The 16,547-nt window shown below is 42.5% G+C and overlaps 1 protein-coding gene across 6 annotated transcripts in view; it reads right to left on the bottom strand.

The window, feature by feature from the left end:
- The window catches only part of ARHGEF10L (Rho guanine nucleotide exchange factor 10 like), a 552,090-nt gene that overhangs the window by 486,819 nt on the left and 48,724 nt on the right, over positions 1-16,547 (bottom strand). Inside the window, exon 1 of one of the 6 annotated variants that reach the window (XM_069240680.1) lies at positions 4,802-5,149. The exons of 2 other annotated variants lie outside the window; for them this stretch is intronic. The gene's annotated coding sequence lies outside the window, so the exon portion shown is untranslated. Of the gene's footprint in view, positions 1-4,801; positions 5,150-16,547 lie in introns of those variants that run through there. 3 more of the 6 variants (XM_069240676.1, XM_069240677.1, XM_069240679.1) reach the window with 3 other exon arrangements.

Below are 16,547 nucleotides of genomic sequence, written 5' to 3'. Positions count from 1 at the left end.
CTACGATTAAACTCTAGCAAATGTTAAAGAAATGGACTGTTAAGTTATTTGCAGTGCAACTTTTCCATGCCTTAAATATTAAGGCCAACAAGACCACTGGCTCTGCACTCCCTATGAATTTGCAGATTTGCATATGTGTAGGTGTAACTGATCCTAAAACCCTTTGACAGTATGATATTGCCAATCATACCATAAGAGAGGAACGTATGACGTCTCTGAGTAAGCAACAAATAAGGACAATGGACCAACACACCCATGGATACCTTACCCTACTGGATCTGTAGCCAGATATTACATGTGTACAGAACGGTCCAAATTATGAATTCAGAGCAGCGCTAAGGCGACTTAGTTGGCTATTCAGTTTGCAGCAGTGCATCTTTAAAATGTGGTTCTAGATTAAGAAAGGTGGCCAATACAACATCAACACCAGGTCCAAAATCGCAAAACACCCTTTCTATCACTTGAGTTTTGTGGCACACTATTTTCACCCTAAGGTAAAACAGCAGATGTCCAAATTCCAACGTGAAAAGGAGTAGGCAGGAGGCAATAACTAAGGGATATAAAACAAGTCTTAGGGAATCAATAGTATGCCTTCTGGCAAGCACTAGGGATTAATTCAATAAACTAGAATGTTGAGACATCCATGCCATGAAGAAATCGCATTTTTCTGTGGTCATAAATGCAAAAAAGTGGCATTCACTCCATAAACACAAACAATAGGTCTGATTTAGTGTTCAGAGTAACCTCTTCTCCAAATTAAGGACGAGAACACTTACTTCCACCCTACCCAACATGTATAAATAGTCCCTTATGCTTTGCCTGAGGAACTAGGTAGGTTATGTGTTGTGTGTCATCATGTGAGACTTGAGCATAAAGCAATAAGCATCCCAAGATATCTTGCCTAAAAATTGGACTATTTCCCTCTAAATATGGTTACGCTTGAGTTTAATTTGGCGATATATGTATGGCTTCAGGTTATGTTCCTTAATAACATCACGAAGACATGGCCGTTGGTGCATGGTGTCTGCCAAATCATTTGGGGCATTCTCACATATGCCCTCTATGCTGGGTACCTAATATGTCCAGTCAATGTGAACATCCCTTTGCCTTAATATTCTTATAAATAACTCTCATCATCTCTCCAAAACACTGGATCTTTTATCCTTTCATACACATCTCACCACTGTTCCACTTTGTCATTCATTTAGCTAGTTCTTCCTCCATTCCACACCTCATATGCCACTCTAATTCCATCTTACACACCTCTCCCTTCCTTCAGCAATCCATAACCTTCTCCCACCTTGCACAGAGCTTGCAGCCTCCAGTCCTGTTCCCATTTGTATTTTCATTCAGCCCACACGATTTTCCCTCCGGCTTCAATAACACTCTTCTATGCCCATCCTTTATCCTACCTCGTCCTTCTACTTATTTCTCTCTTCACCATGAAGAACCTCTTCCCCCCAAATATGTTCTCCCCTAAAATAAACACCTCCTTCTGCCAAGGAAATCTCTTGGATTCCCTCATTCTGCACAACTTTCCCACTCTCACCAGATAACCTTAATGGGCAAAGACATATTCTACCTCTTCTTGAGATACAATATTATGAACCAAAAATAGAGGACCAAAATATGGAAAACGTAAGTACAGCATTAATCTACTTAACACCACATACATGTTCCTTGGCGATAAATTTATCTTCGAGCCACACAGATATGGAGTGAAGAATAGTAAATCTGTACTTAGTTCTATGCACTTACCTTCTCCATGTTTTGGTCTTTGATATTTTGACCATGATGTTTTCGTAATACAATATTTCTGTAGAGCGTACTTTATCAAACAAGGGGTAAATGCCTGGTTGAGCAGCTGCATCTAAGCCTCCAGGGATGGTCTGCATCTGACTGAGAGCTTCATCACTGCAAGTGTGACATCCCTCCATTCTCTCTTACCAAACAACAACCCCTCTCAGCAGAGATGATAAGCCCACTATTACGTTATTAGACTGACTAAAGACCAAGGTTTTCATTGTAGAAGACAAGGTAGCACCACCCAAATATATAAAGCAATTGATACATACTGCGTGACTGATTCCAAATACTGTGATGTAACACATTAGAATAGTATACAATGCTATATTTGAAAAAGTTTCTTTTGGAATGAAACATATGTCCACTGTCCAAATATACTGAATGTGCTGCCGCAACATCTAAAGATTGTCACACCGCACTATTCAGACCATTGAAGTTCATAGAATGTACTCCATTAACTTCTACAAACCCAGAAAAGTGGAGAGATGTTTTTGATGTACTCTCCAATGATAAGAAAACTATAGCAACCATCTTTAGGAAAACAAAAATGCCTATACATAAACTTTTTGGGTAATACCCACTTTGTGCTATGCGGTATTTATCAATTGCTCTGTATTTTTTGTGTGTTTTACCTTGTCCTGACCAACTGTAAATTTTTTATAGTTATAGTGTGAACACTCGGATTTACTTTGTGTTGCAGGTCTATTATACTCTAAAGAAGCCAGCAAAGCTTAGATTAATTTATTATCTTTTTGTTTTCTGTGCTATATTAAGATTGGACCAATTTATGAGTGCTGCTCTTAGTACAAGAGTCACATCATTGTAAGTGTTAAAGGCAAAGATTTTGCTAAACCTGAGATTTGGGTGACACCTTGGGCACAATTCTAGGGGGTGTGGTAATGCTGACCCAGGCACACACTAGCAAATGCTACACACACCCTGCGTTTTTTTTTTTCGTTGAAAACAAAAACATTTCAACATGTAAAACCAACCAAAATGTGTGCTGGAAAAAACATACAATGTTTTGAGTTTCGTTGCTTGGAACAAAGAAGAACGTGATATTGCTGTTTACTACCCATTTTGAGCTGGAATGGACAGGTATCAGTGTAGCTGGGAAAAGCTTAACTCTGCGCTGTTGGTATAACCTGGTTTACCTCCCGGTAATTTCCATAAACATTGAATAACCTTCATGCTATGCTGCAGTGAGTCTGGCCTAATCCCAATCATATACATAAACAATCTACATGGGTACTTTTATCACACCCAATCATCTGGGTACAGTGACGTGTTGCTGGAACATGGTTGAACTTAAGAAACTGGGATGTAGTCGCTTCGTGAGAAGGCAGTAACTTGGCATCTCAGTCTGCCCCTGAACTGAACCCCGCCGAATACTGAACATGCCAAGATCAAACATTCTGGGCCCAGCCCACTCTTAAAAACTTTTTTTCACACCAGCGATCTACTGTCGGAATACCTTTGCACCCAACACACCACCTTCAAACGTTCAGTCTGTTTGAACCAACTTTCTGAAAACCTCAGGGGTTCCTTTGATCCAGGGGTTCATGCTCTACTCATGCACCGGACTCCTGATCTCCACCACCTCCTGCTATTCCAGTACTTAGACCAACATAAAGCTTCACCAGTGCACCTCAATCCTCCTACTCCAGTACTGGGACCGATCAACAGCTCCACAAGAGCACCTCAATCCTCATGATCAGCAACACCCCGAAAGTCCACTGCGGGGACCAGTGTAGAAATGAGGTGATCTATCCAGAACTGGGATCTGGCAGCTGTTGTTGAGCTGAAACTGGGGTCCGCGCTGGCTCCAGTAAAATGTACTGAATGTGTCTCAATGCCAACTTGCTGGCACCGAGACACATTCAGCAGCACCTGCACATTTTCTGCTTTACGTTCCTTGGAGGAACCTGGAGGCATTGAGGGGATTTTCACTTTGAATTGGACCCAAACCAAACTCCTGCTTTAAGGAATCATCAGCCCTCCTTTTGTTGGACAGCATCCTAGCTGGGACCATCTGGAGCCTAATAGCTTGATGCCAACGCAATGGAGGAAAACAAAGGCACGTATCACTCCAAAAGTATTAAAGAGAAACTATGATTTGGAGGGAAGATGTTTTTAATTTTTTCAATCCCTGTGTTAAAGACATGCGTGCGCTGTAAGAATGATAGCTATATCTGTCTGTAAGACCAATTAAGCAATTTATTTTTAATTTATTTCTTGTATGGTGCTACTCATCCCAACGTAGGGTGTAGCACTTTACATGAAATGCGCACATTATACAAAAATAAATCATACAAGGGTATAAATCTAAGTACAGGAAATGTTAAATAAGATAGCAATGGTTACAGAGTTTGGGAGTCCAATGTCGTTCTTACTGTTGGCTATATGTGTTTAATGTGCATGATCAGGGGCAACACAGAGTCAGGATTTAAAACAGTTGTTGCCTTTACTAAGACTATATATTACAAAGGGAGCCAGTTTTGCAACCCTGGAATAATGATAGAGGGGAAAACAACCTATAGGTTTCTAAACGCATGCCTTGCGGTTTGCAAGCAGCACCTTGACGCTGGTTCGTGGCTCACTGTGTTACATTAGAAGGATTACAATTTATGAACTGCAAGTAACAACATGATGTCTGTGTCAAAAACAGTAACCCACTTATCTACATAAAATACAAATCTGTGACCTGAATGTTGTCCGATTTGCTTTGCAGCAGATATATTAACCCTCTATACTACTTTGAGTCAAAGCTGTGATTAGACAAAATACAGAACTCGCCTGCAAGTACATTAACTACCAAAGTTATCTTACAAATGTTGCTATCACCTAAAATTGCTTGACACATGAAGATCTTCGTAGCAGAATTCTTAACCTCCTGAGATATTTTAAAATACAGTCTCATTGTGAGCCACTAAGGCAGAACATATTTAATGCCACAATACTCATCAGATGTGGCAACCACACTCTCTGTGCATACCCTGCTGGAGCCAGAAAAGCGCATCCAGGACTCGGCAGTGCTAACCTGCAACACCGCTTCAATTTCAGTCCACAACCTCTGGAATCCAGGTGTATCCTGACCTGCAACACCTCCCGCTTTTCGCGTAGTTAAGGCTCAGACGCACAGCTGTAGCGAGGCACCTCGATCCTCACCCGCTGAGCCTCCAGCTATTACTCTGCCTCTTCGCCCGCTCCTGATTAAAATACGACCTTTAAGGTGAGCTGGGCGCGCCCGTGCACCAGGTCTGAGGCCCGCCCCTTGGCGCTCTTCCTAACCAGGGCGCTGCGCCTCACTCTTGTTTTGCCAACGGCAGTCAGGGCTGCTCTCTAATTCTGGCTCTTTAGGAGTTAGCGAAACTGCGGGAAATAGTTCTGGCGTGAGGGGCCGGGCTGCGGTCTGGAATCCTCCTGAGGAGTGACTCACACAGCCCGGGATGCAGCAGACACTGGAGGACTAGAGAGATGTCTCATTCAGGTGTTCGCCTCTGGGGCGACGGTGGGGCTGGAAGAAGTCAGTCGCATGAGAATAAATGCTTCAGAAACGGCAGTGGGGCTGTGAAATCGCGAGCAAGAAACTGCTGCAACCGTAGGCCAACAGCGCATAAGGCTGGTGCATTCATTTTTACGTCGTCAGGAGTTGGGCGTGCCAACAAATTAACAAGGAGAGCCAGAGCCGGTCACTGTGTGTCTTGGCTCCGAGAGCCCGTGCACGAGCCGAGCCCTGAAATAGTTGGCATGTAAATCGTGCAATAAACATAAGAATATGATGACGTTTTCTTCAAGATTCAAATACAGTACACTTTTAATATGCGGAAAAGATCATATTGGATCACTGCAGAGGTCTGTCTGCCTTTATTATCAGTGATAGTTTTTGAACAATCTAACAACGCCCTTAGTGAACTATGAAGCGAGACAGTTGTCATGCGCAACATATATGTAGCAGAGAATCCTATGATACAAAGAGTAACAGCATAGTTTGTTAAATCAAACAAAAGAGGTTTTTGTACAGTGCTCATCCTAAAAATACCTATTTGAAGGTGATCTCAAAAGATGCTCTGTGAAATAAAACATCTAGGAACACATCATCTAGTCACGTGTGGAAGCCAGGATTGATGCTAGGTTTTCTGGTTTCATATTGTGTAATTAAGCCATTAGATGGATATTCCTCTCGCTCTATTTTCCACAGAAGGTTACTGCTTTATCTTTCATTCTTAGTACACAAGGATAGAGAGTGGGTGGTAGTAAGAAGCCACACGAAGGTTTGACTCGTTTCGGGCTAGAGGGTCCCAGAGTACATCGAGCTGAGCCGGATCCAGGCATCTGTTGGCGCTTCCAGGGGCTCGCCCACCCCTGTTTCAAGCTCAGATCTATGGAAAGCCGGCAGGGCCAGCGGTGTAGCTGTCAATAGTGGCACAGAGGAGTGAAGGGACCACGTCCTCCCAAATGAAGGATGGGGGCCCAATGTGCTTGTTAGTTTTTGCACCCATGCAATCGTGCTACTGCGTACATCAGGGCTTGAGAAATTCCAGGCAAATTGCTGGCTTGTAGTAGTCTCTAATAAAACCTGATAAGTTGTGGTACAGTTACTTTCATGTCAGGCAGCAGGCCGATGCTTCTGACTGTGGCAGAGCCAAAAAAACATGATGGTGGCAGACCATTACAAAGGGAAGACTGGTAGACTCCTGGAGAGACCATCGACATGGGCTGCAGAATGGCAGCTGATGGGGCCGGGTAAGATGTACTAACATGTCGGGTAGCAGACCGCTGTTCTGGAAAGCTGATAAGACTGGAGATCAGTGGATCAGTGGTATCACGTCAGAAAGCAGATCAACGATTCTGGAGGCTGGTGGGGCTGTGGCAGATTCAGTGACCTGTGTTTGCACTAGGCAGATAACTCTAAGGTCAATGACTTGATAGAATATGCAACATACCAGCCAGCAGGGCAGTTCCACTACACGCCACCAGCTAGTGGAGGTCCAGCAGGGGTTAATCCATAAGAGCTGCATGTAGCCCCTTCCCTTCTTTGGCCCTACCTCCTACCCTCCCATCTGTCCACAGCCCTTATTCCTTCAGCTTGTTCCTCACAGTCTTCACCCACAAAGCAATTTGTAAACCAGTACATTCTTGTAATAAGGCAGGGGTCGCAGAGCATCAGACACACAAAAGGCGAAAGGAGCAATACTTGAAAATAGTCGAAACAACTGGCTATAGCTCTTGATAGCATTCAGGCCCATTATTTTTCGCCCACTATACCACTGTAGACAGAGGCCTGCCTTATGTAAATCAGTACTGACTCTTCTTTTTGGAACAGTCTATCTTGAACTACCATGAGTCCTCTTTCAGAAGAGACCACAAGCAACCCCAGACAGATTTAGTCCTCATTAGTGAAGTAGAGCTTGGATCATTTGCAAAAACAAGGTGATGGATGGAGAGCTTGAATTAGCTTAGATCCAATGGCACATCAGGCTAGGGACCCACATTTGGGCATATCCTTGACCACTTAGGTGTTATATCAAACACACAAAAGGTGATTGAAGGAATGCTTGTGAATAGTCTAAACCATTGGGAATTGCTCTGGGGTGTAATGTGTTGATATGGGTTCTGCGTGGAATGCTGCCTAGAGCGAATGCTCTGAATAGTATTCACAGTAGTGAGGTTATGCTTCTTTTTCTTGCACATTTCTAGACTAGGTTTATCAGCCGTAGGGATGTGCAATGTTTTCACTAGGCATCTTAAGTCTTACATTGATCTCAGTGATTGGCCCACTCTTGGCCTGTCGATTTTTCCACTCTTCATGGTTTCTAAGCACTCTGGCAATACCTTGAGTGCTCGGTTATGCTGAAAACAGATGCATCATTTTCTTGTCTTGAAAATGGGTGTTTCACAACTTTGAAACAGAAGGAACTTTGGCAACAATGTCTTTCTTAAAAACCACCTACACATCAGTCACGGCTCATGGGGTGTGAAATGAGTAGCGCGGCTCACAGAGGGGGAATAAACATTAAATTAATTTTTTTTAAAAACACCTGCACGTCACTCCACTCCTCCGTCTCCTCTGCTGCAGGGTGCAGGCATAGGCTGCCAGCCTGCCCTGCGTCCAATCCTTAAGCTCAGAGTAGCGTTAGGATTGGCTGGGAGCGCCCAGCCAGGGCGCTCCCATGCAGACTGGGAGCCTGTGCATGCTCTCTCCAGCCCAACAACTGTGAATGCTGGTGCCAACGGCCTGCAACTTTTGCCACAAATTAACCACTGCGTAATAACTAAAGTCCTTGTTCTCCATTCTTCAAACGCTTTCTCTTGTGAAATGTCTAACGCCTGGAGCTGTCTGTACCAAATGTCCCACCTGCATTGTCTTCACTTTTTTTGGGGGAAAATGTGGAAACATCCTTTCTTCCCAAAGTGGCCAAAGTATTTGGTATTCGGGTAATGTCCTACATTGGTTGGGAGATGTAGCAAAATACAGCTCACCTGGAATGTATTATTTGGCAGCTCAAGCCATCACTTTGAATCTCCCACACCTCCCACGTTGATCAGATTAGGGTCTTCCTGGACATCGACAAGCTTAGTGCTTGTTCCACTGCGCCTGGAGCCAATCGTGGAAGAAGTGTTTCACCTGTGCCCTGATCTGCCAGCTACAGGGGACACCCTATCGGCAAGGAGCACTCCTCAGTAAAAGGAGATCAGCGGCTTGAGCACAGGGATCTGCTCTGAGTCCTTCAGAGAATATGCCATAATGTAAAGAACTAGATCAGCCGAGCCACAATGGAGGATGACCAGTAGACTGTGAAAGACAATTGCTAGCGAGCAGCTCAAATAGTCACAGTGCCAGGCCGGCATATTTATACTGTACCAACAATTTTGTTTTCCCCCTTCCCAGCTCTGCCTAAGATGTCATTAAGCTAGAACTCGAGTAACCCCAACTTTGTGCTGTGAATGTGTCTAATGTTTCTTGAGACCCATCCCTAGCCCTCCAGTAGCCAATGTGGGGGTGTAGCAACTGATAATGCTTGCAGTGGCTCTGTTAATTGCAAACAGGGTCATTTGACTTCTACAGATCCGCGGTCTACCCTTCCTACTACCCCAAATTCTGCTCCTATTCTCCCACTACCCCAGCGCCCCTGACTAAGAAAGAGAGGATGCCGAGGCTGGAGCAATCCACAGATGGAATAAATTCTAGACAGCTAGTAGTAGGAAGGAAAAAACTCTCATAACCACAGAACTATTAGGCAGTGAATGCATCAGTGATCCCTGGTGATTTGAAAATACCATTCGTGAGCTGCAGATTCCAAGGTATGGCCTGGTGACCCATCCATAAGAATGAAGTACTTTCAGCCCTGGATTCGGAGGTACAGTCACATTTAGGGCTGGATTGGCCAAGCTGACACCCATGTTATGTCCTGCTGCGCTGCAGGCTATGGGGCTGCTTTCAAACCAGGATTTGGTGCTGTGAACCAATCATGCACCTGTGGCTCCATTCTAGTTCTGGTCTTTGCAGTGTGGATCTCATTCAAACACTTTTGCCAGGGCTGATTTTGGTTTCCAGTCCTTCCTTGGTAATCATTTGTGTTCCCTTTCCTATAATCCTGATACGAACAATGAAAGAAGATTTTGGTAGCATCTCAATTAAGGCCACAGGAAGCCTTGTTTGCGACTTAAGAGTGACAATCTGGACAGTTTCTATTGCTCAGTGCCAGAGGGCCCTAGAAACAAGAGGGAAACCTTGGGACAATATCAGTGATTCACTGCATTCTACAAAAATCTGCGTTTTACACAAGACATTATTAAAAAGAACCTGGTTTTAGTACTTTGCTGTAAATTTGTAACAGCATCCATTGATCTCTATGAAAGTGCAAAACAAAGGGCAATAACCTACACCAGTGGTTCCCAAACTTTTGACGTCTGTGGACCCCCACTTTATAATTACTGGAACCCGGGGACCCCCACTGGATCATTATTACCCAGGCCTAAACATTGTTGACAATTTCAACTGCAAAACAATACACACAAAATACAGAAACAAGCATTCCATCAAACACGTGCACAAATGGTGACACGTTTTATTTAATTCACAAACAAATAAAATAAAAAAAATATAAATTTTAATCGGAAGGTTGGAGATTTTCAAAATCCAATTGAAGCCACACATTATTACTTCTATATTCTGTTGGATGTACCTGCACTGCTCCCATGAATCAATCTGAGGATACTAATTTAATGTTTAGCCTCCAATTTCAAATTCCCTGATATTTACAGTATTAATTCATTTTCTAAGCAATCACGGACCATCTGAGGAAGCTTCATAAACCCCCGTAGGCCCCCAAACCACAGGTTGGGAACACTGCCCTATGGGAAAAAATTAAGCAAATCTGAAAACTTTTGCCAAGGCCTGTGAGATGGGTTGACATTGCAGGTCCGAAGCTTGCAGGCTGTCTTTCCTCCCAGTGGAGTTAAAGGAGCGGTAGACCAGGCCTACATGTTGTAATTTGCTGACTGCACTACATCAATACGAAACATGTCAGGAAACGAGAGTAATGGTCAGGTTTATTTTGGCATAAACTGAAGGGCCCAAGGCCAAGTTAGAGGGGAAAAGGAAAATAATAACCTAGTCAGTGCTGCTATCAGGTCTAGTTTTTCTGCAAATATACTTTGTATTTTTGATCCGTGAGACTCACCAAATATGCCCCTGCAGACTGTGCTTCTGTGTAATGAAAACAAGTCAAACTCAGGCTCTCTTTTCGGTTTCCGTATCCACTGAGGATAAAACAAAGCAAATTGGTTCTCAAAATTGAGCGCAGAGCGTACTCCTTTTTGCAGTAAAATGAAATCTCCAGTTTTATTTGTTCACAGGTAAAATTTGCATTCTAATGTTATGTGGAATTTTAGAGTGGGTTGTGTTTGTATAGGGTATTTCAGAATTTGATGAAAAAGTTATGGGCAGAATTGTTATCACAAAGAGAGATTGTAAAAGTATGTTCCTAGCAGACAGTGCTGTTTAAATTACCTCAATATACGTTTAGACCCATACTTTCTAGCAAGACAGGCTCCAGGATTTCGTCAGGTTTAGTCCTGGTTAACGAATTTGTTATTTGGTTTCCACAGTTGATAAGTTAGTGTTCCTCTATCTTGAGGTGGTGATCTGGCAATTAAAGAATGGTGATGTTTTGAACCAGGTAGTCAATTGTCGGTGGCTGGAGCCACTGTTCAATCTAAGCTGCTGGTATAGGTTGATCAATGGCGTATTACCAATATGTCTTCGTCAGTGGAGTTAAGAATCCTCACCATCACCTGCCAGTGCTTCATGGAGGAAACATTAGTTCCTGTGTACTGTGAAACGCTGCGCAGCAGAAGAAGATATCTCTGAATCGTGTCCTTTAAATTAGATGTTTAAGGGGATATGTGCAAAAATGTAGAAAGATGGAGGGAGCATGGTAAATAATGTGTGCAATTACCACACACGCCTTCAAACAATAATGTTCCTCCTGACAGGAGTAACATTAGCTATTTGTTAACTATTAGTGGATAGAAGTGTGTATGGTCCATTTCCAGACATACAGGAGTGTCGAGAGATTGCTTTCAGACATGGTTTAATGTGGAGGTCTTTTACACCTTGTAATTTCTGATAATGGGGTGCAATTAGCTCCCACTGAAATGAGACACCCCCTTAAACATGGTGGAATAATGCATGAGCAAAGCACGTCCCATCCCTAAGCCAATAGGCAAGGTGTGCGCTTAATCAGTGTTGTGTATGTAAGGGGCAGTGGCAGCCTGAATTCACCGGGTGGAGGCGGCATATTTATGGAACCAGAATATCATACCTGAAATATCACCTGACAAATATATTGTGTTTTAAATGTTATATACAAAAATGTCGCCTTATTGGAGATAATAGAAAATCTACACCTAATGGGCCACTTTTTTTGTAAACAATATTTAGGAGATATGTCGTCAGACGATATTTATCCTAAACGTTCTGTTGTACAATCAGTGATAAGAGATGTAGGTTTAAGTTATTTTAACGCACTGCGGCACAAGACAGATGAGTACTAAAGACAGAATATTGCTCAATGTGGCTTAGAAACGGCTATAGAGAGATCTACGGTTAAGTCTTTAGCTTAAAAGGTCAGAAATATGAAGGAATTTATTTAAAAAAAGAAACGCATGTAGTACTGTGATTGGAACCTGGTACTGAAGGCCATGTGCATCAGGAAGGGATATAACTTCCAAATTAATACCCCATGTAAAGTCAACAGGGCATAGGGATGTACCGTTCTCCAGAGTGCATGGGTGTAGAAACAGAAGCAAAAATATGTGACACGCCCTTTTTTTTAAATCCCCAAAACGATCCTAATTCATGTTTCGTGATGTTTCCTAGTGATTTTTAGTGTTTGCCAAACTGTGAGGATGTGGAGGGTGTAATCTGCCCGAAAATCTGCAAAACTTTGAAATTCTCTAAAATGCACCCAGGGGAATAAATTAGCAAAAAGTGATGAATTTGTACAGCTTGTCAAATTTGTTCCCAGATGTATTTTGTGTGTTTTAACTTTCATCATAATTTTTCAGCAACAGCTGGTGGACACATCCACCCTCAAAGCTTTGTACATCTGACTACCTTGCTTGTATTTAAAGTCCAGAATATGGTTTACTACCGGGGATAATACTTCAAAGATGGAAGACAAGATGACTTACTAGAACTACCTATCCTTGTGCTTCAGACAGGAGCCTCCATAGCTATAAGGCCGGGGACCACTTTTAAGCTCTCATTTGGCACAGTACCAATGTAAGTACATTTGTGTCAGAATGGAACAGGGATGCTCGTGGTTGGATAACAAGATCCAAGGGGTACTAAGATTACATACACCACAGCTGAATAGCAATGACTAATAGGAATCAGGGGTACTTCAGAGCTTCATATATTTAGTATCTTTATTCATTCACATGAGCATGTGATACGTGCAGAAACATCCTGGAATCACTCAAATGACCCAAATTGCTTCTTTTGAATACTTCATATGGTTTTCAAAGATCACTAGAATGAGCCACTGTTGGCAATGCATGGAATCTCACACTTGTCCACATCTTCACAATAGTCATTCCCCTACTGGATTACTTCCCAGTTATACCCCCTGTGTTGAAAACTGCCTTCACCAGTGGGACACTGATGCTGTCCTCTGATTGGCTTATGTTCCACCTATTAATTTGTGCTTCTATATCCATGGTTCATGTATTTCAGAATCTGTTAACTCAAACTTTCATGAGACCAGTCTGCCTCAGCTTTCTTAACTATCTGAATAGGCCCGATATAAAGTAGGCAACACCCTTGAAGAAGGTCTGCAGGTGGAGCAGCCACACAGCAAGCTAGAGCACACTGGCAAGTTCCAGTTAGGCCTGCAGGAGCTCAGTAGGTGGTAGGTTGACCCATGGGCAAGTTGCTATCAGGCCTGTAGCAGGTGATTGAAGGGCAAGGAACAGGGGCATGTTTAAGATGAGTCCTGTGAATTCCTGGTGGACAACAGGTTTGTGGCTGGTGTAAGTGGATGAAGCACCAAAGCAAATTGCTGTTGAGCCAGTAAATGCATGGAACCAGGGGAAAAGTGCGGGCTTGGTCAAGAGGTCACAAATTGCCTTCCACGGTCTGAACCTCTGCAAGTTGACGCTGGGTACACAGTGGGCTGTCGGCCGATATCAAGAGGGAGACAGAAGGTAATAGCATCTCATGCTCAGAAGAGAACACTTCTGCTTCTACTCCACACACTGCCACCTTAATTTTATTCGTCCTGTGACCCAGCAGTAGCTAACACTTTGATACATTAAGGCACAGGCTACTTTATCGCTCATCCAATCCTCTACTTCTCAGGCATATTGGGATACCTGGGTGTCTTGCTAGGCAACGTATGATCTATGTCTTAGATGTTTACATCTGGGAAGGCTTTCAGGTTCTTACCATTTTAACCATGTTAATTCCTGTAATTGTTTTTTTATATTCTTTATATGATCAACATCTGGTCAGAATTGTGGCCAGTACCCCTTTTGCTGTGGACTGTTTGGTCCCTGGGGTTATACTTTTGGAAAGGTCATCTTTGACAAGAAGTGGTGTATGGGACAACAAAGGATATTTTGTATATAAACAGTTCTACACCTCAGCTGCAGCACTGGAGTAAAAACTAATGTGAAACAAATCTATCCCTGTTGTAATTTTTCTCCATGTCTCTTCACCCTTATGAATTATACAAATAAAATATTTAGATTTTAAATAATTGAGGGTTATAGAAGGGATCTGATACAATCAATTACATGGTATGATTGAAGCGCCACATCTACTGCCTGCTCACGGACACACAACCTGACTTACTATTCGTAATGGAATCATGGTTGGGAGATGACATGGCCCCAGTGTTGCATGAAGTCATTCCTCTGGGCTATCAAACCATCACACAAAATCGTATAGGCAAGAGAGGAGGTGGACTAGCTATTATATTCAAACAAGCAATGCATCTCAGTAAAACAGACAACATTCCCATACAAGGTTGTGAGGCCCCCCTCACCAGATGCAACCCTGCACCAACTTCCTCCTTTAACTTTCTCTTCCTTTACAGATCTCCACCTAACAACTCAACATTCCCAGACACTTTTCTAGATACAGTCTCAAACCTTATAACATTATACTCAAACCTATGCATTCTTGGCGATCTAAACATTAGCTTTCACAAACTCAATATGCCAAATCCAAAAGCTATCACCACTGGCCTAGTTACACTAAACCTGCATCAGATTGTACACATTTCCACACACATCGCTGGACACATCCTAGATGTCATTTTTGAAAAGCCTGAACTAGTTACCGTTCATAGCATCACGCTAATAACATGGTCAGACCACCATTTTATAACTTTCTGACATAAAACACCACAAATCAACACACACTGTAGAAACGTAGATACATGCATCTATCGACCATGGAGCAAACTCAATTTTGAAGACTTAGAAACAAAACTAACAGCCAACACAGATCGAGATACTATTAATTATGTTCCAAACCTTTCTGAGTACCTACAGGAAGCTTTTGATATCGTAATACCACTCAGAAAAACTAAACAGGACAAAAGAAAACCAACACCTTGGAGAAACACAGAACTTAAAAAGACAAAGCAGCAAATCAGAAGGTTGCAATGGACCTGTCTCAAAACAAAAACATTCAAGACAAACTTCAGCTACACAAACTTAACAGTATATACAAATCATCAATCAAAAAAGCTAATAAAAAGGTACTACTCAGACAGAATTCTAAATGCTAAATCTGCAACCAAAGAATTTTATTAAATTCTCAATGAATTTCAAAAACCTAAATGCATGGAAGGAAGTCATCCCACTACTCAAGATTTCACGAACAAACTGGCAACTCATTACACAACCAGGGCAGATAGATTGGACTCCTATTTAAAACAGAAGAAAATCATCAGCACCAACGCCTACCCTAAAATCCCCTCCAAGAATAAACCAACCCAGCCTCTCCACTCCTTCAAACAAATATCACAAGGTCAATTTATGGATTTGTTCAAAGTAAATAGGTCTTCCAGTTGCCCTTCTGAACCTTGTCCACCACACATCTTCAAAAACATTCTGTATCTACTTCTGCTGCCACATCTGTAAGAAGAATCACCAATAACTATTTAACTACAGGGACTTTTCCTGAAGACCTGAAAAAAGGCATACAAACGTCTGTTATTAAAGAAAACAGACCTAGACACACAGGACCCTAGCAACTACAGGCCAATCACAAATGGACCTTTTCCTGGGCAAACTGATAGAAATAGCAGCATTCGCCCAGATGTCACAATCAATTGAAGACAATTCCATACTTTCAGACTACCAAACTGGATTCCCCCCAAGAAGAGACACTGAATCACACTCATAGCGATCTGGGATGATCTTAAAAACACAGTCGACCGGAGTGCAGTTGCTGCAGTACTGCTCTTGGACCTCTCGGCTGCCTTTGATACTGTTGACCCTGACACCCTAATTTAAAGACTCCACGAAGTTGGCATAGAAGGGACTGCTCTTGACTGGATTATATCCTACCTTCAAAACAGAACTGATATTTTCTATTCTCCCCCACTTCTTGTCCAAACCCTACCTCACAAAAGTAGGGCTCTCCCAAGGAATAATCATCTCACCTATGCTTTTCAACATCTACATGATGTCATTACCAGAACTGACCAATGATTTTCAACTCACATGCTACAACTATGCAGATGACACACAAATACTACTTAAATTGGAATGGCCCATAGATATTGAAAACTCACAAATCTTCAGTTGCCTCAGAGCCGTTGATCAGTGGATGACTTGGAGCCATCTCAAACTAAATACTTCCAAAACTGAACTTGTCACATGTGGCGACTGGAAAAATTATGACCCATTGTGAGCCTGGCCTGACAGTCTCGGACCATCTCCTCAGGTATCCAAGGAAGTTAAAAACATTGGAATTACCGTGGACTCCAAGTTAACAATGAATGTCCAAGTGGACAAATTAGCGCAATCAAACTTCATCACCTTGAAGGCTCTGAAACGCATCTTCACCCAACTCGGATTTCCACACAAGGTGCAGGATACTATCTCTCTTGTACTTTCCAAACTGGATTATGCCAATGGCCTCTACCATGGATCATCACTATCTATTATGAAAAAACTACAACATATTCAGAACACAGTATCAGGCTACTATTACA

This window comes from Pleurodeles waltl, chromosome 6, assembly GCF_031143425.1.
Source record: "Pleurodeles waltl isolate 20211129_DDA chromosome 6, aPleWal1.hap1.20221129, whole genome shotgun sequence".
In the NCBI taxonomy this organism is placed as follows: domain Eukaryota; kingdom Metazoa; phylum Chordata; class Amphibia; order Caudata; family Salamandridae; genus Pleurodeles; species Pleurodeles waltl.
Note: the sequence above shows the minus strand (reverse complement) of the source record. Positions and strands in the feature narration are given on the sequence as shown.